Raw genomic sequence first — 23431 nt, 5'->3', positions numbered from 1 at the left:
CAATAAGATTACTGAAATTTGAAGAAAACTCTTTTCCACCATAATTCAGACCTCGTATTGGTCACAGTTCTGGCTACTTATGTGGCTCCATAGCTCAGGGGTTAGAGCACTGGTCTCGTAAACCAGGGGTCATGAGGTCCAATCTCACTGGGACCTAGTGTTTCCCAATGTTAAAATAGTCTATGCAATATCTTTAAGTGAGGAGAACCATTTCAATTTGGTCACATATTTGGATGGTTAATTTGGACAAAGACATATGATGTTCAGTCTAATCTGCTGATTGGTTACAAGAGCATGTCTAAAACATATTTGTTGCATTTTATTGGGCCGATTCTGTTCATGCTGATAGTTCCAACAAGTTTTTCACTATTATTATGAAACTATGGTAAGAGCTTTCCAATAATTTTACTTTAATGATAGCAAAAAAACACACACATTAGGAGGTTTTTAATACTTCTCACCCTGTTGTACACCTGTTTTGTTTCTGCTGACAGGCATGGTATTATCATTTCAGCTCACTACAGGACACTCTAACAAAAAGTTGGAGAGCCATTAAAAATATGTCCAACTTTTTCAATATTTTCTATATAATTCAATTCAAGCAAAGACAGCTAATTTTTGCATTTATTTGATTTTCTGAAAAAGTTATATACTACATGCCTCAATCAAGGATATTGCAAATTTGTAGAATTTTTTTGTGAAAAGTCTACATTGGGACAAAAAGCGAAAATAAAATGATAACAGAGATTTGAAATTTGCTGAAGATTTTTTTCCATCACTAAGCAGAATGAACACACATAGTGCTGAAGGCAAGGCTCCATAGCTCAGGGGTTAGAGCACTGGTCTTGTAAACCAGGGGTTGTGAGTTCAAATCTCACTGGGGCCTAGTGCTACTTTCTTGTTACTGCTGCTAAAATATAAATTGCAGCTCCCAATGTTGAAATAGTCTGCTCAAGAGCTTTAAGTGAGGAGAACCATTTGGATATTCAATTTGTACACAGAGTTATGATGTTCAGTCTAATCTGCAAATTGTTTCTAAGAGCATGTCTTAAAATTATTTTATTGTATTGACTCTGTTCATGCTGATAATCCCATCATAATTTTTCAGTATCATTACAAACTGTAGAAAGAGCTTTTCCATAATTAAACTTTAAAGATAGCGACAATCGTATATACATTGTATTGTACCGTGCATGAATCAACTTCATCAGTTGATCCAGAAGAGTTTTGAATTGACAACTGTAGCTGCCAGAAGGCTTTTTTGGTCATGTAAGCATATATAAAGTACAAATGCAAGCATACTCAAGGTAATGACCACTATTGGTCACAAATATCTCAATATAAAGACATTCTGTCATATCATTTTGAAGGCATTCCAGACTAAGGAGCACAAGGTTTGTGAGGCATGGAAAACATGACCAACATTTCCTCAATTTTATATATACACCTATTCAACATACAGCAGCAAACTGAAAGTTTCTTTAAATTGTTTAATAGGTTATTAACTGCATGTCCCAAGCAGGCATTTCAGCAGTGGTCATTTGTTAAAAGTGTATATTTGGAGAATGAGCTACAACTAATAATATCCAATAAGATTACTGAAATTTGAAGAAAACTCTTTTCCACCATAATTCAGACCCCGTATTGGTCACAGTTCTGGCTACTTATGTGGCTCCATAGCTCAGGGGTTAGAGCACTGGTCTCGTAAACCAGGGGTCATGAGGTCCAATCTCACTGGGACCTAGTGTTTCCCAATGTTAAAATAGTCTATGCAATATCTTTAAGTGAGGAGAACCATTTCAATTTGGTCACATATTTGGATGGTTCATTTGGACAAAGACATATGATGTTCAGTCTAATCTGCTGATTGGTTACAAGAGCATGTCTAAAACATATTTGTTGCATTTTATTGGGCCGATTCTGTTCATGCTGATAGTTCCAACAAGTTTTTCACTATTATTATGAAACTATGGTAAGAGCTTTCCAATAATTTTACTTTAATGATAGCAAAAAAACACACACATTAGGAGGTTTTTAATACTTCTCACCCTGTTGTACACCTGTTCTGTTTCTGCTGACAGGCATGGTATTATCATTTCAGCTCACTACAGGACACTCTAACACAAAGTTGGAGAGCCATTAAAAATATGTCCAACTTTTTCAATATTTTCTATATAATTCAATTCAAGCAAAGACAGCTAATTTTTGCATTTATTTGATTTTCTGAAAAAGTTATATACTACATGCCTCAATCAAGGATATTGCAAATTTGTAGAATTTTTGTGTGAAAAGTCTACATTGGGACAAAAAACGACAATAAAATGATAACAGAGATTTGAAATTTGCAGAAGATTTTTTTCCATCACTAAGCAGAATGAACATACATAGTGCTGAAGGCAAGGCTCCATAGCTCAGGGGTTAGAGCACTGGTCTTGTAAACCAGGGGTCGTGAGTTCAAATCTCACTGGGGCCTAGTGCTACTTTCTTGTTACTGCTGCTAAAATATAAATTGCAGCTCCCAATGTTGAAATAGTCTGCTCAAGAGCTTTAAGTGAGGAGAACCATTTCAATTTGGTCACACATTTGGATATTCAATTTGTACACAGAGTTATGATGTTCAGTCTAATCTGCAAATTGGTTCCAAGAGCATGTCTTAAAATTATTTTATTGTATTGACTCTGTTTATGCTGATAATCCCATCATAATTTTTCAGTATCATTACAAACTGTAGAAAGAGCTTTTCCATAATTAAACTTTAAAGATAGCAACAATGGTATATACATTGTATTGTACCGTGCATGAATCAACTTCATCAGTTGATCCAGAAGAGTTTTGAATTGACAACTGTAGCTGCCAGAAGGCTTTTTTGGTCATGTAAGCATATATAAAGTACAAATGCAAGCATACTCAAGGTAATGACCACTATTGGTCACAAATATCTCAATATAAAGACATTCTGTCATATCATTTTGAAGGCATTCCAGACTAAGGAGCACAAGGTTTGTGAGGCATGGAAAACATGACCAACATTTCCTCAATTTTATATATACACCTATTCAACATACAGCAGCAAACTGAAAGTTTCTTTAACTTGTTTAATAGGTTATTAACTGCATGTCCCAAGCAGGCATTTCAGCAGTGGTCATTTGTTAAAAGTGTATATTTGGAGAATGAGCTACAACTAATAATATCCAATAAGATTACTGAAATTTGAAGAAAACTCTTTTCCACCATAATTCAGACCCCGTATTGGTCACAGTTCTGGCTACTTACGTGGCTCCATAGCTCAGGGGTTAGAGCACTGGTCTCGTAAACCAGGGGTCATGAGGTCCAATCTCACTGGGACCTAGTGTTTCCCAATGTTAAAATAGTCTATGCAATATCTTTAAGTGAGGAGAACCATTTCAATTTGGATGGTTAATTTGGACAAAGACATATGATGTTCAGTCTAATCTGCTGATTGGTTACAAGAGCATGTCTAAAACATATTTGTTGCATTTTATTGGGCCGATTCTGTTCATGCTGATAGTTCCAACAAGTTTTTCACTATTATTATGAAACTATGGTAAGAGCTTTCCAATAATTTTACTTTAACGATAGCAAAAAAACACACACATTAGGAGGTTTTTAATACTTCTCACCCTGTTGTACACCTGTTCTGTTTCTGCTGACAGGCATGGTATTATCATTTCAGCTCACTACAGGACACTCTAACACAAAGTTGGAGAGCCATTAAAAATATGTCCAACTTTTTCAATATTTTCTATATAATTCAATTCAAGCAAAGACAGCTAATTTTTGCATTTATTTGATTTTCTGAAAAAGTTATATACTACATGCCTCAATCAAGGATATTGCAAATTTGTAGAATTTTTTTGTGAAAAGTCTACATTGGGACAAAAAGCGACAATAAAATGAAAACAGAGATTTGAAATTTGCAGAAGATTTTTTTCCATCACTAAGCAGAATGAACATACATAGTGCTGAAGGCAAGTCTCCATAGCTCAGGTGTTAGAACACTGGTCTTGTAAACCAGGGGTCGTGAGTTCAAATCTCACTGGGGCCTAGTGTTACTTTCTTGTTACTGCTGCTAAAATATAAATTGCAGCTCCCAATGTTGAAATAGTCTGCTCAAGAGCTTTAAGTGAGGAGAACCATTTCAATTTGGTCACACATTTGGATATTCAATTTGTACACAGAGTTATGATGTTCAGTCTAATCTGCAAATTAGTTCCAAGAGCATGTCTTAAAATTATTTTATTGTACTGATTCTGTTCATGCTGATAATCCCATCATAATTTTTCAGTATCATTACAAACTGTAGAAAGTGCTTTTCCATAATTAAACTTTAAAGATAGCAAAAATGGTATATACATTGTATTAATCTGTATTGTACCGTGCAGGAATCAACTTCATCAGTTGATCCAGAAGAGTTTTGAATTGACAACTGTAGCTGCCAGAAGGCTTTTTTGGTCATGTAAGCATATATAAAGTACAAATGCAAGCATACTCAAGGTAATGACCACTATTGGTCACAAATATCTCAATATAAAGACATTCTGTCATATCATTTTGAAGGCATTCCAGACTAAGGAGCACAAGGTTTGTGAGGCATGGAAAACATGACCAACATTTCCTCAATTTTATATATACACCTATTCAACATACAACAGCAAACTGAAAGTTTCTTTAAATTGTTTAATAGGTTATTAACTGCATGTCCCAAGCAGGCATTTCAGCAGTGGTCATTTGTTAAAAGTGTATATTTGGAGAATGAGCTACAACTAATAATATGCAATAAGATTACTGAAATTTGAAGAAAACTCTTTTCCACCATAATTCAGACCCCGTATTGGTCACAGTTCTGGCTACTTATGTGGCTCCATCTCTCAGGGGTTAGAGCACTGGTCTCGTAAACCAGGGGTCATGAGGTCCAATCTCACTGGGACCTAGTGTTTCCCAATGTTAAAATAGTCTATGCAATATCTTTAAGTGAGGAGAACCATTTCAATTTGGTCACACATTTGGATATTCAATTTGTACACAGAGTTATGATGTTAAGTCTAATCTGCTGATTGGTTACAAGAGCATGTCTAAAACATATTTGTTGCATTTTATTGGGCCGATTCTGTTCATGCTGATAGTTCCAACAAGTTTTTCACTATTATTATGAAACTATGGTAAGAGCTTTCCAATAATTTTACTTTAATGATAGCAAAAAAACACACACATTAGGAGGTTTTTAATACTTCTCACCCTGTTGTACACCTGTTCTGTTTCTGCTGACAGGCATGGTATTATCATTTCAGCTCACTACAGGACACTCTAACACAAAGTTGGAGAGCCATTAAAAATATGTCCAACTTTTTCAATATTTTCTATATAATTCAATTCAAGCAAAGACAGCTAATTTTTGCATTTATTTGATTTTCTGAAAAAGTTATATACTACATGCCTCAATCAAGGATATTGCAAATTTGTAGAATTTTTTTGTGAAAAGTCTACATTGGGACAAAAAGCGACAATAAAATGATAACAGAGATTTGAAATTTGCAGAAGATTTTTTTCCATCACTAAGCAGAATGAACATACATAGTGCTGAAGGCAAGGCTCCATAGCTCAGGGGTTAGAGCACTGGTCTTGTAAACCAGGGGTCGTGAGTTCAAATCTCACTGGGGCCTAGTGCTACTTTCTTGTTACTGCTGCTAAAATATAAATTGCAGCTCCCAATGTTGAAATAGTCTGCTCAAGAGCTTTAAGTGAGAAGAACCATTTCAATTTGGTCACACATTTGGATATTCAATTTGTACACAGAGTTATGATGTTCAGTCTAATCTGCAAATTGGTTCCAAGCGCATGTCTTAAAATTATTTTATTGTATTGACTCTGTTCATGCTGATAATCCCATCATAATTTTTCAGTATCATTACAAACTGTAGAAAGAGCTTTTCCATAATTAAACTTTAAAGATAGCAACAATGGTATATTGTACCGTGCATGAATCAACTTCATCAGTTGATCCAGAAGAGTTTTGAATTGACAACTGTAGCTGCCAGAAGGCTTTTTTGGTCATGTAAGCATATATAAAGTACAAATGCAAGCATACTCAAGGTAATGACCACTATTGGTCACAAATATCTCAATATAAAGACATTCTGTCATATCATTTTGAAGGCATTCCAGACTAAGGAGCACAAGGTTTGAGAGGCATGGAAAACATGACCAACATTTCCTCAATTTTATATATACACCTATTCAACATACAACAGCAAACTGAAAGTTTCTTTAAATTGTTTAATAGGTTATTAACTGCATGTCCCAAGCAGGCATTTCAGCAGTGGTCATTTGTTAAAAGTGTATATTTGGAGAATGAGCTACAACTAATAATATCCAATAAGATTACTGAAATTTGAAGTAAACTCTTTTCCACCATAATTCAGACCCCGTATTGGTCACAGTTCTGGCTACTTATGTGGCTCCATAGCTCAGGGGTTAGAGCACTGGTCTCGTAAACCAGGGGTCATGAGGTCCAATCTCACTGGGACCTAGTGTTTCCCAATGTTAAAATAGTCTATGCAATATCTTTAAGTGAGGAGAACCATTTCAATTTGGTCACACATTTGGATATTCAATTTGTACACAGAGTTATGATGTTCAGTCTAATCTGCTGATTGGTTACAAGAGCATGTCTAAAACATATTTGTTGCATTTTATTGGGCCGATTCTGTTCATGCTGATAGTTCCAACAAGTTTTTCACTATTATTATGAAACTATGGTAAGAGCTTTCCAATAATTTTACTTTAATGATAGCAAAAAAACACACACATTAGGAGGTTTTTAATACTTCTCACCCTGTTGTACACCTGTTCTGTTTCTGCTGACAGGCATGGTATTATCATTTCAGCTCACTACAGGACACTCTAACACAAAGTTGGAGAGCCATTAAAAATATGTCCAACTTTTTCAATATTTTCTATATAATTCAATTCAAGCAAAGACAGCTAATTTTTGCATTTATTTGATTTTCTGAAAAAGTTATATACTACATGCCTCAATCAAGGATATTGCAAATTTGTAGAATTTTTTTGTGAAAAGTCTACATTGGGACAAAAAGCAACAATAAAATGATAACAGAGATTTGAAATTTGCAGAAGATTTTTTTCCATCACTAAGCAGAATGAACATACATAGTGCTGAAGGCAAGGCTCCATAGCTCAGGAGTTAGAACACTGGTCTTGTAAACCAGGGGTCGTGAGTTCAAATCTCACTGGGGCCTAGTGCTACTTTCTTGTTACTGCTGCTAAAATATAAATTGCAGCTCCCAATGTTGAAATAGTCTGCTCAAGAGCTTTAAGTGAGGAGAACCATTTCAATTTGGTCACACATTTGGATATTCAATTTGTACACAGAGTTATGATGTTCAGTCTAATCTGCAAATTGGTTCTAAGAGCATGTCTTAAAATTATTTTATTGTATTGACTCTGTTCATGCTGATAATCCCATCATAATTTTTCAGTATCATTACAAACTGTAGAAAGAGCTTTTCCATAATTAAACTTTAAAGATAGCAACAATGGTATATACATTGTATTGTACCGTGCATGAATCAACTTCATCAGTTGATCCAGAAGAGTTTTGAATTGACAACTGTAGCTGCCAGAAGGCTTTTTTGGTCATGTAAGCATATATAAAGTACAAATGCAAGCATACTCAAGGTAATGACCACTATTGGTCACAAATATCTCAATATAAAGACATTCTGTCATATCATTTTGAAGGCATTCCAGACTAAGGAGCACAAGGTTTGTGAGGCATGGAAAACATGACCAACATTTCCTCAATTTTATATATACACCTATTCAACATACAGCAGCAAACTGAAAGTTTCTTTAAATTGTTTAATAGGTTATTAACTGCATGTCCCAAGCAGGCATTTCAGCAGTGGTCATTTGTTAAAAGTGTATATTTGGAGAATGAGCTACAACTAATAATATCCAATAAGATTACTGAAATTTGAAGAAAACTCTTTTCCACCATAATTCAGACCCCGTATTGGTCACAGTTCTGGCTACTTACGTGGCTCCATAGCTCAGGGGTTAGAGCACTGGTCTCGTAAACCAGGGGTCATGAGGTCCAATCTCACTGGGACCTAGTGTTTCCCAATGTTAAAATATTCTATGCAATATCTTTAAGTGAGGAGAACCATTTCAATTTGGATGGTTAATTTGGACAAAGACATATGATGTTCAGTCTAATCTGCTGATTGGTTACAAGAGCATGTCTAAAACATATTTGTTGCATTTTATTGGGCCGATTCTGTTCATGCTGATAGTTCCAACAAGTTTTTCACTATTATTATGAAACTATGGTAAGAGCTTTCCAATAATTTTACTTTAATGATAGCAAAAAAACACACACATTAGGAGGTTTTTAATACTTCTCACCCTGTTGTACACCTGTTCTGTTTCTGCTGACAGGCATGGTATTATCATTTCAGCTCACTACAGGACACTCTAACACAAAGTTGGAGAGCCATTAAAAATATGTCCAACTTTTTCAATATTTTCTATATAATTCAATTCAAGCAAAGACAGCTAATTTTTGCATTTATTTGATTTTCTGAAAAAGTTATATACTACATGCCTCAATCAAGGATATTGCAAATTTGTAGAATTTTTTTGTGAAAAGTCTACATTGGGACAAAAAGCAACAATAAAATGATAACAGAGATTTGAAATTTGCAGAAGATTTTTTTCCATCACTAAGCAGAATGAACATACATAGTGCTGAAGGCAAGGCTCCATAGCTCAGGGGTTAGAACACTGGTCTTGTAAACCAGGGGTCGTGAGTTCAAATCTCACTGGGGCCTAGTGCTACTTTCTTGTTACTGCTGCTAAAATATAAATTGCAGCTCCCAATGTTGAAATAGTCTGCTCAAGAGCTTTAAGTGAGGAGAACCATTTGGATATTCAATTTGTACACAGAGTTATGATGTTCAGTCTAATCTGCAAATTGTTTCTAAGAGCATGTCTTAAAATTATTTTATTGTATTGACTCTGTTCATGCTGATAATCCCATCATAATTTTTCAGTATCATTACAAACTGTAGAAAGAGCTTTTCCATAATTAAACTTTAAAGATAGCGACAATCGTATATACATTGTATTGTACCGTGCATGAATCAACTTCATCAGTTGATCCAGAAGAGTTTTGAATTGACAACTGTAGCTGCCAGAAGGCTTTTTTGGTCATGTAAGCATATATAAAGTACAAATGCAAGCATACTCAAGGTAATGACCACTATTGGTCACAAATATCTCAATATAAAGACATTCTGTCATATCATTTTGAAGGCATTCCACACTAAGGAGCACAAGGTTTGTGAGGCATGGAAAACATGACCAACATTTCCTAAATTTTATATATACACCTATTCAACATACAACAGCAAACTGAAAGTTTCTTTAAATTGTTTAATAGGTTATTAACTGCATGTCCCAAGCAGGCATTTCAGCAGTGGTCATTTGTTAAAAGTGTATATTTGGAGAATGAGCTACAACTAATAATATCCAATAAGATTACTGAAATTTGAAGAAAACTCTTTTCCACCATAATTCAGACCCCGTATTGGTCACAGTTCTGGCTACTTACGTGGCTCCAGAGCTCAGGGGTTAGAGCACTGGTCTCGTAAACCAGGGGTCATGAGGTCCAATCTCACTGGGACCTAGTGTTTCCCAATGTTAAAATAGTCTATGCAATATCTTTAAGTGAGGAGAACCATTTCAATTTGGTCACATATTTGGATGGTTAATTTGGACAAAGACATATGATGTTCAGTCTAATCTGCTGATTGGTTACAAGAGCATGTCTAAAACATATTTGTTGCATTTTATTGGGCCGATTCTATTCATGCTGATAGTTCCAACAAGTTTTTCACTATTATTATGAAACTATGGTAAGAGCTTTCCAATAATTTTACTTTAATGATAGCAAAAAAACACACACATTAGGAGGTTTTTAATACTTCTCACCCTGTTGTACACCTGTTCTGTTTCTGCTGACAGGCATGGTATTATCATTTCAGCTCACTACAGGACACTCTAACACAAAGTTGGAGAGCCATTAAAAATATGTCCAACTTTTTCAATATTTTCTATATAATTCAATTCAAGCAAAGACAGCTAATTTTTGCATTTATTTGATTTTCTGAAAAAGTTATATACTACATGCCTCAATCAAGGATATTGCAAATTTGTAGAATTTTTTTGTGAAAAGTCTACATTGGGACAAAAAGCGACAATAAAATGATAACAGAGATTTGAAATTTGCAGAAGATTTTTTTCCATCACTAAGCAGAATGAACATACATAGTGCTGAAGGCAAGGCTCCATAACTCAGGGGTTAGAGCACTGGTCTTGTAAACCAGGGGTCGTGAATTCAAATCTCACTGGGGCCTAGTGCTACTTTCTTGTTACTGCTGCTAAAATATAAGTTGCAGCTCCCAATGTTGAAATAGTCTGCTCAAGAGCTTTAAGTGAGGAGAACCATTTCAATTTGGTCACACATTTGGATATTCAATTTGTACACAGAGTTATGATGTTCAGTCTAATCTGCAAATTGTTTCTAAGAGCATGTCTTAAAATTATTTTATTGTATTGACTCTGTTCATGCTGATAATCCCATCATAATTTTTCAGTATCATTACAAACTGTAGAAAGAGCTTTTCCATAATTAAACTTTAAAGATAGCGACAATGGTATATACATTGTAATGTACCGTGCATGAATCAACTTCATCAGTTGATCCAGAAGAGTTTTGAATTGACAACTGTAGCTGCCAGAAGGCTTTTTTGGTCATGTAAGCATATATAAAGTACAAATGCAAGCATACTCAAGGTAATGACCACTATTGGTCACAAATATCTCAATATAAAGACATTCTGTCATATCATTTTGAAGGCATTCCAGACTAAGGAGCACAAGGTTTGTGAGGCATGGAAAACATGACCAACATTTCCTCAATTTTATATATACACCTATTCAACATACAGCAGCAAACTGAAAGTTTCTTTAAATTGTTTAATAGGTTATTAACTGCATGTCCCAAGCAGGCATTTCAGCAGTGGTCATTTGTTAAAAGTGTATATTTGGAGAATGAGCTACAACTAATAATATCCAATAAGATTACTGAAATTTGAAGAAAACTCTTTTCCACCATAATTCAGACCCCGTATTGGTCACAGTTCTGGCTACTTATGTGGCTCCATAGCTCAGGGGTTAGAGCACTGGTCTCGTAAACCAGGGGTCATGAGGTCCAATCTCACTGGGACCTAGTGTTTCCCAATGTTAAAATAGTCTATGCAATATCTTTAAGTGAGGAGAACCATTTCAATTTGGTCACATATTTGGATGGTTAATTTGGACAAAGACATATGATGTTCAGTCTAATCTGCTGATTGGTTACAAGAGCATGTCTAAAACATATTTGTTGCATTTTATTGGGCCGATTCTGTTCATGCTGATAGTTCCAACAAGTTTTTCACTATTATTATGAAACTATGGTAAGAGCTTTCCAATAATTTTACTTTAATGATAGCAAAAAAACACACACATTAGGAGGTTTTTAATACTTCTCACCCTGTTGTACACCTGTTCTGTTTCTGCTGACAGGCATGGTATTATCATTTCAGCTCACTACAGGACACTCTAACACAAAGTTGGAGAGCCATTAAAAATATGTCCAACTTTTTCAATATTTTCTATATAATTCAATTCAAGCAAAGACAGCTAATTTTTGCATTTATTTGATTTTCTGAAAAAGTTATATACTACATGCCTCAATCAAGGATATTGCAAATTTGTAGAATTTTTTTGTGAAAAGTCTACATTGGGACAAAAAGCGACAATAAAATGATAACAGAGATTTGAAATTTGCAGAAGATTTTTTTCCATCACTAAGCAGAATGAACATACATAGTGCTGAAGGCAAGGCTCCATATCTCAGGGGTTAGAGCACTGGTCTTGTAAACCAGGGGTCGTGAGTTCAAATCTCACTGGGGCCTAGTGCTACTTTCTTGTTACTGCTGCTAAAATATAAATTGCAGCTCCCAATGTTGAAATAGTCTGCTCAAGAGCTTTAAGTGAGGAGAACCATTTCAATTTGGTCACACATTTGGATATTCAATTTGTACACAGAGTTATGATGTTCAGTCTAATCTGCAAATTGGTTCCAAGAGCATGTCTTAAAATTATTTTATTGTATTGACTCTGTTTATGCTGATAATCCCATCATAATTTTTCAGTATCATTACAAACTGTAGAAAGAGCTTTTCCATAATTAAACTTTAAAGATAGCAACAATGGTATATACATTGTATTGTACCGTGCATGAATCAACTTCATCAGTTGATCCAGAAGAGTTTTGAATTGACAACTGTAGCTGCCAGAAGGTTTTTTGGTCATGTAAGCATATATAAAGTACAAATGCAAGCATACTCAAGGTAATGACCACTATTGGTCACAAATATCTCAATATAAAGACATTCTGTCATATCATTTTGAAGGCATTCCAGTTGAAGGAGCACAAGGTTTGTGAGGCATGGAAAACATGACCAACATTTCCTCAATTTTATATATACACCTATTCAACATACAGCAGCAAACTGAAAGTTTCTTTAAATTGTTTAATAGGTTATTAACTGCATGTCCCAAGCAGGCATTTCAGCAGTGGTCATTTGTTAAAAGTGTATATTTGGAGAATGAGCTACAACTAATAATATCCAAAAAGATTACTGAAATTTGAAGAAAACTCTTTTCCACCATAATTCAGACCCCGTATTGGTCACAGTTCTGGCTACTTACGTGGCTCCATAGCTCAGGGGTTAGAGCACTGGTCTCGTAAACCAGGGGTCATGAGGTCCAATCTCACTGGGACCTAGTGTTTCCCAATGTTAAAATAGTCTATGCAATATCTTTAAGTGAGGAGAACCATTTCAATTTGGATGGTTAATTTGGACAAAGACATATGATGTTCAGTCTAATCTGCTGATTGGTTACAAGAGCATGTCTAAAACATATTTGTTGCATTTTATTGGGCCGATTCTGTTCATGCTGATAGTTCCAACAAGTTTTTCACTATTATTATGAAACTATGGTAAGAGCTTTCCAATAATTTTACTTTAATGATAGCAAAAAAACACACACATTAGGAGGTTTTTAATACTTCTCACCCTGTTGTACACCTGTTCTGTTTCTGCTGACAGGCATGGTATTATCATTTCAGCTCACTACAGGACACTCTAACACAAAGTTGGAGAGCCATTAAAAATATGTCCAACTTTTTCAATATTTTCTATATAATTCAATTCAAGCAAAGACAGCTAATTTTTGCATTTATTTGATTTTCTGAAAAAGTTATATACTACATGCCTCAATCAAGGATATTGCAAATTTGTAGAATTTTTTTGTGAAAAGTCTACATTGGGACAAAAAGCGACAATAAAATGAAAACAGAGATTTGAAATTTGCAGAAGATTTTTTTCCATCACTAAGCAGAATGAACATACATAGTGCTGAAGGCAAGTCTCCATAGCTCAGGTGTTAGAACACTGGTCTTGTAAACCAGGGGTCGTGAGTTCAAATCTCACTGGGGCCTAGTGTTACTTTCTTGTTACTGCTGCTAAAATATAAATTGCAGCTCCCAATGTTGAAATAGTCTGCTCAAGAGCTTTAAGTGAGGAGAACCATTTCAATTTGGTCACACATTTGGATATTCAATTTGTACACAGAGTTATGATGTTCAGTCTAATCTGCAAATTGGTTCCAAGAGCATGTCTTAAAATTATTTTATTGTACTGATTCTGTTCATGCTGATAATCCCATCATAATTTTTCAGTATCATTACAAACTGTAGAAAGTGCTTTTCCATAATTAAACTTTAAAGATAGCAAAAATGGTATATACATTGTATTAATCTGTATTGTACCGTGCAGGAATCAACTTCATCAGTTGATCCAGAAGAGTTTTGAATTGACAACTGTAGCTGCCAGAAGGCTTTTTTGGTCATGTAAGCATATATAAAGTACAAATGCAAGCATACTCAAGGTAATGACCACTATTGGTCACAAATATCTCAATATAAAGACATTCTGTCATATCATTTTGAAGGCATTCCAGACTAAGGAGCACAAGGTTTGTGAGGCATGGAAAACATGACCAACATTTCCTCAATTTTATATATACACCTATTCAACATACAACAGCAAACTGAAAGTTTCTTTAAATTGTTTAATAGGTTATTAACTGCATGTCCCAAGCAGGCATTTCAGCAGTGGTCATTTGTTAAAAGTGTATATTTGGAGAATGAGCTACAACTAATAATATGCAATAAGATTACTGAAATTTGAAGAAAACTCTTTTCCACCATAATTCAGACCCCGTATTGGTCACAGTTCTGGCTACTTATGTGGCTCCATCTCTCAGGGGTTAGAGCACTGGTCTCGTAAACCAGGGGTCATGAGGTCCAATCTCACTGGGACCTAGTGTTTCCCAATGTTAAAATAGTCTATGCAATATCTTTAAGTGAGGAGAACCATTTCAATTTGGTCACACATTTGGATATTCAATTTGTACACAGAGTTATGATGTTAAGTCTAATCTGCTGATTGGTTACAAGAGCATGTCTAAAACATATTTGTTGCATTTTATTGGGCCGATTCTGTTCATGCTGATAGTTCCAACAAGTTTTTCACTATTATTATGAAACTATGGTAAGAGCTTTCCAATAATTTTACTTTAATGATAGCAAAAAAACACACACATTAGGAGGTTTTTAATACTTCTCACCCTGTTGTACACCTGTTCTGTTTCTGCTGACAGGCATGGTATTATCATTTCAGCTCACTACAGGACACTCTAACACAAAGTTGGAGAGCCATTAAAAATATGTCCAACTTTTTCAATATTTTCTATATAATTCAATTCAAGCAAAGACAGCTAATTTTTGCATTTATTTGATTTTCTGAAAAAGTTATATACTACATGCCTCAATCAAGGATATTGCAAATTTGTAGAATTTTTTTGTGAAAAGTCTACATTGGGACAAAAAGCGACAATAAAATGATAACAGAGATTTGAAATTTGCAGAAGATTTTTTTCCATCACTAAGCAGAATGAACATACATAGTGCTGAAGGCAAGGCTCCATAGCTCAGGGGTTAGAGCACTGGTCTTGTAAACCAGGGGTCGTGAGTTCAAATCTCACTGGGGCCTAGTGCTACTTTCTTGTTACTGCTGCTAAAATATAAATTGCAGCTCCCAATGTTGAAATAGTCTGCTCAAGAGCTTTAAGTGAGAAGAACCATTTCAATTTGGTCACACATTTGGATATTCAATTTGTACACAGAGTTATGATGTTCAGTCTAATCTGCAAATTGGTTCCAAGAGCATGTCTTAAAATTATTTTATTGTATTGACTCTGTTCATGCTGATAATCCCATCATAATTTTTCAGTATCATTACAAACTGTAGAAAGAGCTTTTCCATAATTAAACTTTAAAGATAGCAACAATGGTATATTGTACCGTGCATGAATCAACTTCATCAGTTGATCCAGAAGAGTTTTGAATTGACAACTGTAGCTGCCAGAAGGCTTTTTTGGTCATGTAAGCATATATAAAGTACAAATGCAAGCATACTCAAGGTAATGACCACTATTGGTCACAAATATCTCAATATAAAGACATTCTGTCATATCATTTTGAAGGCATTCCAGACTAAGGAGCACAAGGTTTGAGAGGCATGGAAAACATGACCAACATTTCCTCAATTTTATATATACACCTATTCAACATACAACAGCAAACTGAAAGTTTCTTTAAATTGTTTAATAGGTTATTAACTGCATGTCCCAAGCAGGCATTTCAGCAGTGGTCATTTGTTAAAAGTGTATATTTGGAGAATGAGCTACAACTAATAATATCCAATAAGATTACTGAAATTTGAAGTAAACTCTTTTCCACCATAATTCAGACCCCGTATTGGTCACAGTTCTGGCTACTTATGTGGCTCCATAGCTCAGGGGTTAGAGCACTGGTCTCGTAAACCAGGGGTCATGAGGTCCAATCTCACTGGGACCTAGTGTTTCCCAATGTTAAAATAGTCTATGCAATATCTTTAAGTGAGGAGAACCATTTCAATTTGGTCACACATTTGGATATTCAATTTGTACACAGAGTTATGATGTTCAGTCTAATCTGCTGATTGGTTACAAGAGCATGTCTAAAACATATTTGTTGCATTTTATTGGGCCGATTCTGTTCATGCTGATAGTTCCAACAAGTTTTTCACTATTATTATGAAACTATGGTAAGAGCTTTCCAATAATTTTACTTTAATGATAGCAAAAAAACACACACATTAGGAGGTTTTTAATACTTCTCACCCTGTTGTACACCTGTTCTGTTTCTGCTGACAGGCATGGTATTATCATTTCAGCTCACTACAGGACACTCTAACACAAAGTTGGAGAGCCATTAAAAATATGTCCAACTTTTTCAATATTTTCTATATAATTCAATTCAAGCAAAGACAGCTAATTTTTGCATTTATTTGATTTTCTGAAAAAGTTATATACTACATGCCTCAATCAAGGATATTGCAAATTTGTAGAATTTTTTTGTGAAAAGTCTACATTGGGACAAAAAGCAACAATAAAATGATAACAGAGATTTGAAATTTGCAGAAGATTTTTTTCCATCACTAAGCAGAATGAACATACATAGTGCTGAAGGCAAGGCTCCATAGCTCAGGGGTTAGAACACTGGTCTTGTAAACCAGGGGTTGTGAGTTCAAATCTCCCTGGGGCCTAGTGCTACTTTCTTGTTACTGCTGCTAAAATATAAATTGCAGCTCCCAATGTTGAAATAGTCTGCTCAAGAGCTTTAAGTGAGGAGAACCATTTCAATTTGGTCACACATTTGGATATTCAATTTGTACACAGAGTTATGATGTTCAGTCTAATCTGCAAATTGGTTCTAAGAGCATGTCTTAAAATTATTTTATTGTATTGACTCTGTTCATGCTGATAATCCCATCATAATTTTTCAGTATCATTACAAACTGTAGAAAGAGCTTTTCCATAATTAAACTTTAAAGATAGCAACAATGGTATATACATTGTATTGTACCGTGCATGAATCAACTTCATCAGTTGATCCAGAAGAGTTTTGAATTGACAACTGTAGCTGCCAGAAGGCTTTTTTGGTCATGTAAGCATATATAAAGTACAAATGCAAGCATACTCAAGGTAATGACCACTATTGGTCACAAATATCTCAATATAAAGACATTCTGTCATATCATTTTGAAGGCATTCCAGACTAAGGAGCACAAGGTTTGTGAGGCATGGAAAACATGACCAACATTTCCTCAATTTTATATATACACCTATTCAACATACAACAGCAAACTGAAAGTTTCTTTAAATTGTTTAATAGGTTATTAACTGCATGTCCCAAGCAGGCATTTCAGCAGTGGTCATTTGTTAAAAGTGTATATTTGGAGAATGAGCTACAACTAATAATATGCAATAAGATTACTGAAATTTGAAGAAAACTCTTTTCCACCATAATTCAGACCCCGTATTGGTCACAGTTCTGGCTACTTATGTGGCTCCATCTCTCAGGGGTTAGAGCACTGGTCTCGTAAACCAGGGGTCATGAGGTCCAATCTCACTGGGACCTAGTGTTTCCCAATGTTAAAATAGTCTATGCAATATCTTTAAGTGAGGAGAACCATTTCAATTTGGTCACACATTTGGATATTCAATTTGTACACAGAGTTATGATGTTAAGTCTAATCTGCTGATTGGTTACAAGAGCATGTCTAAAACATATTTGTTGCATTTTATTGGGCCGATTCTGTTCATGCTGATAGTTCCAACAAGTTTTTCACTATTATTATGAAACTATGGTAAGAGCTTTCCAATAATTTTACTTTAATGATAGCAAAAAAACACACACATTAGGAGGTTTTTAATACTTCTCACCCTGTTGTACACCTGTTCTGTTTCTGCTGACAGGCATGGTATTATCATTTCAGCTCACTACAGGACACTCTAACACAAAGTTGGAGAGCCATTAAAAATATGTCCAACTTTTTCAATATTTTCTATATAATTCAATTCAAGCAAAGACAGCTAATTTTTGCATTTATTTGATTTTCTGAAAAAGTTATATACTACATGCCTCAATCAAGGATATTGCAAATTTGTAGAATTTTTTTGTGAAAAGTCTACATTGGGACAAAAAGCGACAATAAAATGATAACAGAGATTTGAAATTTGCAGAAGATTTTTTTCCATCACTAAGCAGAATGAACATACATAGTGCTGAAGGCAAGGCTCCATAACTCAGGGGTTAGAGCACTGGTCTTGTAAACCAGGGGTCGTGAATTCAAATCTCACTGGGGCCTAGTGCTACTTTCTTGTTACTGCTGCTAAAATATAAGTTGCAGCTCCCAATGTTGAAATAGTCTGCTCAAGAGCTTTAAGTGAGGAGAACCATTTCAATTTGGTCACACATTTGGATATTCAATTTGTACACAGAGTTATGATGTTCAGTCTAATCTGCAAATTGTTTCTAAGAGCATGTCTTAAAATTATTTTATTGTATTGACTCTGTTCATGCTGATAATCCCATCATAATTTTTCAGTATCATTACAAACTGTAGAAAGAGCTTTTCCATAATTAAACTTTAAAGATAGCGACAATGGTATATACATTGTATTGTACCGTGCATGAATCAACTTCATCAGTTGATCCAGAAGAGTTTTGAATTGACAACTGTAGCTGCCAGAAGGCTTTTTTGGTCATGTAAGCATATATAAAGTACAAATGCAAGCATACTCAAGGTAATGACCACTATTGGTCACAAATATCTCAATATAAAGACATTCTGTCATATCATTTTGAAGGCATTCCAGACTAAGGAGCACAAGGTTTGTGAGGCATGGAAAACATGACCAACATTTCCTCAATTTTATATATACACCTATTCAACATACAGCAGCAAACTGAAAGTTTCTTTAAATTGTTTAATAGGTTATTAACTGCATGTCCCAAGCAGGCATTTCAGCAGTGGTCATTTGTTAAAAGTGTATATTTGGAGAATGAGCTACAACTAATAATATCCAATAAGATTACTGAAATTTGAAGAAAACTCTTTTCCACCATAATTCAGACCCCGTATTGGTCACAGTTCTGGCTACTTATGTGGCTCCATAGCTCAGGGGTTAGAGCACTGGTCTCGTAAACCAGGGGTCATGAGGTCCAATCTCACTGGGACCTAGTGTTTCCCAATGTTAAAATAGTCTATGCAATATCTTTAAGTGAGGAGAACCATTTCAATTTGGTCACATATTTGGATGGTTAATTTGGACAAAGACATATGATGTTCAGTCTAATCTGCTGATTGGTTACAAGAGCATGTCTAAAACATATTTGTTGCATTTTATTGGGCCGATTCTGTTCATGCTGATAGTTCCAACAAGTTTTTCACTATTATTATGAAACTATGGTAAGAGCTTTCCAATAATTTTACTTTAATGATAGCAAAAAAACACACACATTAGGAGGTTTTTAATACTTCTCACCCTGTTGTACACCTGTTCTGTTTCTGCTGACAGGCATGGTATTATCATTTCAGCTCACTACAGGACACTCTAACACAAAGTTGGAGAGCCATTAAAAATATGTCCAACTTTTTCAATATTTTCTATATAATTCAATTCAAGCAAAGACAGCTAATTTTTGCATTTATTTGATTTTCTGAAAAAGTTATATACTACATGCCTCAATCAAGGATATTGCAAATTTGTAGAATTTTTTTGTGAAAAGTCTACATTGGGACAAAAAGCGACAATAAAATGATAACAGATTTGAAATTTGCAGAAGATTTTTTTCCATCACTAAGCAGAATGAACATACATAGTGCTGAAGGCAAGGCTCCATAGCTCAGGGGTTAGAGCACTGGTCTTGTAAACCAGGGGTCGTGAGTTCAAATCTCACTGGGGCCTAGTGCTACTTTCTTGTTACTGCTGCTAAAATATAAATTGCAGCTCCCAATGTTGAAATAGTCTGCTCAAGAGCTTTAAGTGAGGAGAACCATTTCAATTTGGTCACACATTTGGATATTCAATTTGTACACAGAGTTATGATGTTCAGTCTAATCTGCAAATTGGTTCCAAGAGCATGTCTTAAAATTATTTTATTGTATTGACTCTGTTTATGCTGATAATCCCATCATAATTTTTCAGTATCATTACAAACTGTAGAAAGAGCTTTTCCATAATTAAACTTTAAAGATAGCAACAATGGTATATACATTGTATTGTACCGTGCATGAATCAACTTCATCAGTTGATCCAGAAGAGTTTTGAATTGACAACTGTAGCTGCCAGAAGGCTTTTTTGGTCATGTAAGCATATATAAAGTACAAATGCAAGCATACTCAAGGTAATGACCACTATTGGTCACAAATATCTCAATATAAAGACATTCTGTCATATCATTTTGAAGGCATTCCAGTTGAAGGAGCACAAGGTTTGTGAGGCATGGAAAACATGACCAACATTTCCTCAATTTTATATATACACCTATTCAACATACAGCAGCAAACTGAAAGTTTCTTTAAATTGTTTAATAGGTTATTAACTGCATGTCCCAAGCAGGCATTTCAGCAGTGGTCATTTGTTAAAAGTGTATATTTGGAGAATGAGCTACAACTAATAATATCCAAAAAGATTACTGAAATTTGAAGAAAACTCTTTTCCACCATAATTCAGACCCCGTATTGGTCACAGTTCTGGCTACTTACGTGGCTCCATAGCTCAGGGGTTAGAGCACTGGTCTCGTAAACCAGGGGTCATGAGGTCCAATCTCACTGGGACCTAGTGTTTCCCAATGTTAAAATAGTCTATGCAATATCTTTAAGTGAGGAGAACCATTTCAATTTGGATGGTTAATTTGGACAAAGACATATGATGTTCAGTCTAATCTGCTGATTGGTTACAAGAGCATGTCTAAAACATATTTGTTGCATTTTATTGGGCCGATTCTGTTCATGCTGATAGTTCCAACAAGTTTTTCACTATTATTATGAAACTATGGTAAGAGCTTTCCAATAATTTTACTTTAATGATAGCAAAAAAACACACACATTAGGAGGTTTTTAATACTTCTCACCCTGTTGTACACCTGTTCTGTTTCTGCTGACAGGCATGGTATTATCATTTCAGCTCACTACAGGACACTCTAACACAAAGTTGGAGATCCATTAAAAATATGTCCAACTTTTTCAATATTTTCTATATAATTCAATTCAAGCAAAGACAGCTAATTTTTGCATTTATTTGATTTTCTGAAAAAGTTATATACTACATGCCTCAATCAAGGATATTGCAAATTTGTAGAATTTTTTTGTGAAAAGTCTACATTGGGACAAAAAGCGACAATAAAATGAAAACAGAGATTTGAAATTTGCAGAAGATTTTTTTCCATCACTAAGCAGAATGAACATACATAGTGCTGAAGGCAAGTCTCCATAGCTCAGGTGTTAGAACACTGGTCTTGTAAACCAGGGGTCGTGAGTTCAAATCTCACTGGGGCCTAGTGTTACTTTCTTGTTACTGCTGCTAAAATATAAATTGCAGCTCCCAATGTTGAAATAGTCTGCTCAAGAGCTTTAAGTGAGGAGAACCATTTCAATTTGGTCACACATTTGGATATTCAATTTGTACACAGAGTTATGATGTTCAGTCTAATCTGCAAATTGGTTCCAAGAGCATGTCTTAAAATTATTTTATTGTACTGATTCTGTTCATGCTGATAATCCCATCATAATTTTTCAGTATCATTACAAACTGTAGAAAGTGCTTTTCCATAATTAAACTTTAAAGATAGCAAAAATGGTATATACATTGTATTAATCTGTATTGTACCGTGCAGGAATCAACTTCATCAGTTGATCCAGAAGAGTTTTGAATTGACAACTGTAGCTGCCAGAAGGCTTTTTTGGTCATGTAAGCATATATAAAGTACAAATGCAAGCATACTCAAGGTAATGACCACTATTGGTCACAAATATCTCAATATAAAGACATTCTGTCATATCATTTTGAAGGCATTCCAGACTAAGGAGCACAAGGTTTGTGAGGCATGGAAAACATGACCAACATTTCCTCAATTTTATATATACACCTATTCAACATACAACAGCAAACTGAAAGTTTCTTTAAATTGTTTAATAGGTTATTAACTGCATGTCCCAAGCAGGCATTTCAGCAGTGGTCATTTGTTAAAAGTGTATATTTGGAGAATGAGCTACAACTAATAATATGCAATAAGATTACTGAAATTTGAAGAAAACTCTTTTCCACCATAATTCAGACCCCGTATTGGTCACAGTTCTGGCTACTTATGTGGCTCCATCTCTCAGGGGTTAGAGCACTGGTCTCGTAAACCAGGGGTCATGAGGTCCAATCTCACTGGGACCTAGTGTTTCCCAATGTTAAAATAGTCTATGCAATATCTTTAAGTGAGGAGAACCATTTCAATTTGGTCACACATTTGGATATTCAATTTGTACACAGAGTTATGATGTTAAGTCTAATCTGCTGATTGGTTACAAGAGCATGTCTAAAACATATTTGTTGCATTTTATTGGGCCGATTCTGTTCATGCTGATAGTTCCAACAAGTTTTTCACTATTATTATGAAACTATGGTAAGAGCTTTCCAATAATTTTACTTTAATGATAGCAAAAAAACACACACATTAGGAGGTTTTTAATACTTCTCACCCTGTTGTACACCTGTTCTGTTTCTGCTGACAGGCATGGTATTATCATTTCAGCTCACTACAGGACACTCTAACACAAAGTTGGAGAGCCATTAAAAATATGTCCAACTTTTTCAATATTTTCTATATAATTCAATTCAAGCAAAGACAGCTAATTTTTGCATTTATTTGATTTTCTGAAAAAGTTATATACTACATGCCTCAATCAAGGATATTGCAAATTTGTAGAATTTTTTTGTGAAAAGTCTACATTGGGACAAAAAGCGACAATAAAATGATAACAGAGATTTGAAATTTGCAGAAGATTTTTTTCCATCACTAAGCAGAATGAACATACATAGTGCTGAAGGCAAGGCTCCATAGCTCAGGGGTTAGAACACTGGTCTTGTAAACCAGGGGTTGTGAGTTCAAATCTCACTGGGGCCTAGTGCTACTTTCTTGTTACTGCGGCTAAAATATAAATTGCAGCTCCCAATGTTGAAATAGTCTGCTCAAGAGCATTAAGTGAGGAGAACTATTTCAATTTGGTCACACATTTGGATATTCAATTTGTACACAGAGTTATGATGTTCAGTC

The 23431-nt window shown here is 34.9% G+C and overlaps 15 non-coding genes across 15 annotated transcripts; all 15 read left to right on the top strand.

Moving 5' to 3' along the window:
* The first annotated feature begins 813 nt into the window (after positions 1-813).
* On the top strand, positions 814-886 carry TRNAT-UGU (transfer RNA threonine (anticodon UGU)). Its single transcript has one exon. It is a non-coding gene; the product is annotated as a tRNA-Thr (tRNA).
* A 1514-nt stretch (positions 887-2400) lies between these two features.
* On the top strand, positions 2401-2473 carry TRNAT-UGU (transfer RNA threonine (anticodon UGU)). Its single transcript has one exon. It is a non-coding gene; the product is annotated as a tRNA-Thr (tRNA).
* A 1520-nt stretch (positions 2474-3993) lies between these two features.
* TRNAT-UGU (transfer RNA threonine (anticodon UGU)) lies at positions 3994-4066 on the top strand. The gene has a single exon. It is a non-coding gene; the product is annotated as a tRNA-Thr (tRNA).
* A 1542-nt stretch (positions 4067-5608) lies between these two features.
* Positions 5609-5681, top strand: TRNAT-UGU (transfer RNA threonine (anticodon UGU)). Its single transcript has one exon. It is a non-coding gene; the product is annotated as a tRNA-Thr (tRNA).
* A 1523-nt stretch (positions 5682-7204) lies between these two features.
* On the top strand, positions 7205-7277 carry TRNAT-UGU (transfer RNA threonine (anticodon UGU)). The gene has a single exon. It is a non-coding gene; the product is annotated as a tRNA-Thr (tRNA).
* Positions 7278-8797: 1520 nt separating this feature from the next.
* TRNAT-UGU (transfer RNA threonine (anticodon UGU)) lies at positions 8798-8870 on the top strand. The gene has a single exon. It is a non-coding gene; the product is annotated as a tRNA-Thr (tRNA).
* A 1514-nt stretch (positions 8871-10384) lies between these two features.
* TRNAT-UGU (transfer RNA threonine (anticodon UGU)) lies at positions 10385-10457 on the top strand. Its single transcript has one exon. It is a non-coding gene; the product is annotated as a tRNA-Thr (tRNA).
* Positions 10458-11989: 1532 nt separating this feature from the next.
* On the top strand, positions 11990-12062 carry TRNAT-UGU (transfer RNA threonine (anticodon UGU)). The gene has a single exon. It is a non-coding gene; the product is annotated as a tRNA-Thr (tRNA).
* Positions 12063-13581: 1519 nt separating this feature from the next.
* On the top strand, positions 13582-13654 carry TRNAT-UGU (transfer RNA threonine (anticodon UGU)). The gene has a single exon. It is a non-coding gene; the product is annotated as a tRNA-Thr (tRNA).
* A 1542-nt stretch (positions 13655-15196) lies between these two features.
* TRNAT-UGU (transfer RNA threonine (anticodon UGU)) lies at positions 15197-15269 on the top strand. The gene has a single exon. It is a non-coding gene; the product is annotated as a tRNA-Thr (tRNA).
* A 1523-nt stretch (positions 15270-16792) lies between these two features.
* Positions 16793-16865, top strand: TRNAT-UGU (transfer RNA threonine (anticodon UGU)). Its single transcript has one exon. It is a non-coding gene; the product is annotated as a tRNA-Thr (tRNA).
* A 1532-nt stretch (positions 16866-18397) lies between these two features.
* On the top strand, positions 18398-18470 carry TRNAT-UGU (transfer RNA threonine (anticodon UGU)). Its single transcript has one exon. It is a non-coding gene; the product is annotated as a tRNA-Thr (tRNA).
* A 1530-nt stretch (positions 18471-20000) lies between these two features.
* On the top strand, positions 20001-20073 carry TRNAT-UGU (transfer RNA threonine (anticodon UGU)). The gene has a single exon. It is a non-coding gene; the product is annotated as a tRNA-Thr (tRNA).
* A 1520-nt stretch (positions 20074-21593) lies between these two features.
* Positions 21594-21666, top strand: TRNAT-UGU (transfer RNA threonine (anticodon UGU)). Its single transcript has one exon. It is a non-coding gene; the product is annotated as a tRNA-Thr (tRNA).
* Positions 21667-23208: 1542 nt separating this feature from the next.
* TRNAT-UGU (transfer RNA threonine (anticodon UGU)) lies at positions 23209-23281 on the top strand. Its single transcript has one exon. It is a non-coding gene; the product is annotated as a tRNA-Thr (tRNA).
* The last annotated feature ends 150 nt before the right edge of the window (positions 23282-23431 follow it).

Source organism: Pseudophryne corroboree, chromosome 11, assembly GCF_028390025.1.
Source record: "Pseudophryne corroboree isolate aPseCor3 chromosome 11, aPseCor3.hap2, whole genome shotgun sequence".
Taxonomy (NCBI): domain Eukaryota; kingdom Metazoa; phylum Chordata; class Amphibia; order Anura; family Myobatrachidae; genus Pseudophryne; species Pseudophryne corroboree.
The sequence above is the reverse complement of the archived record's forward strand: the minus strand, read 5'-3'. Positions and strand labels throughout refer to the sequence as shown.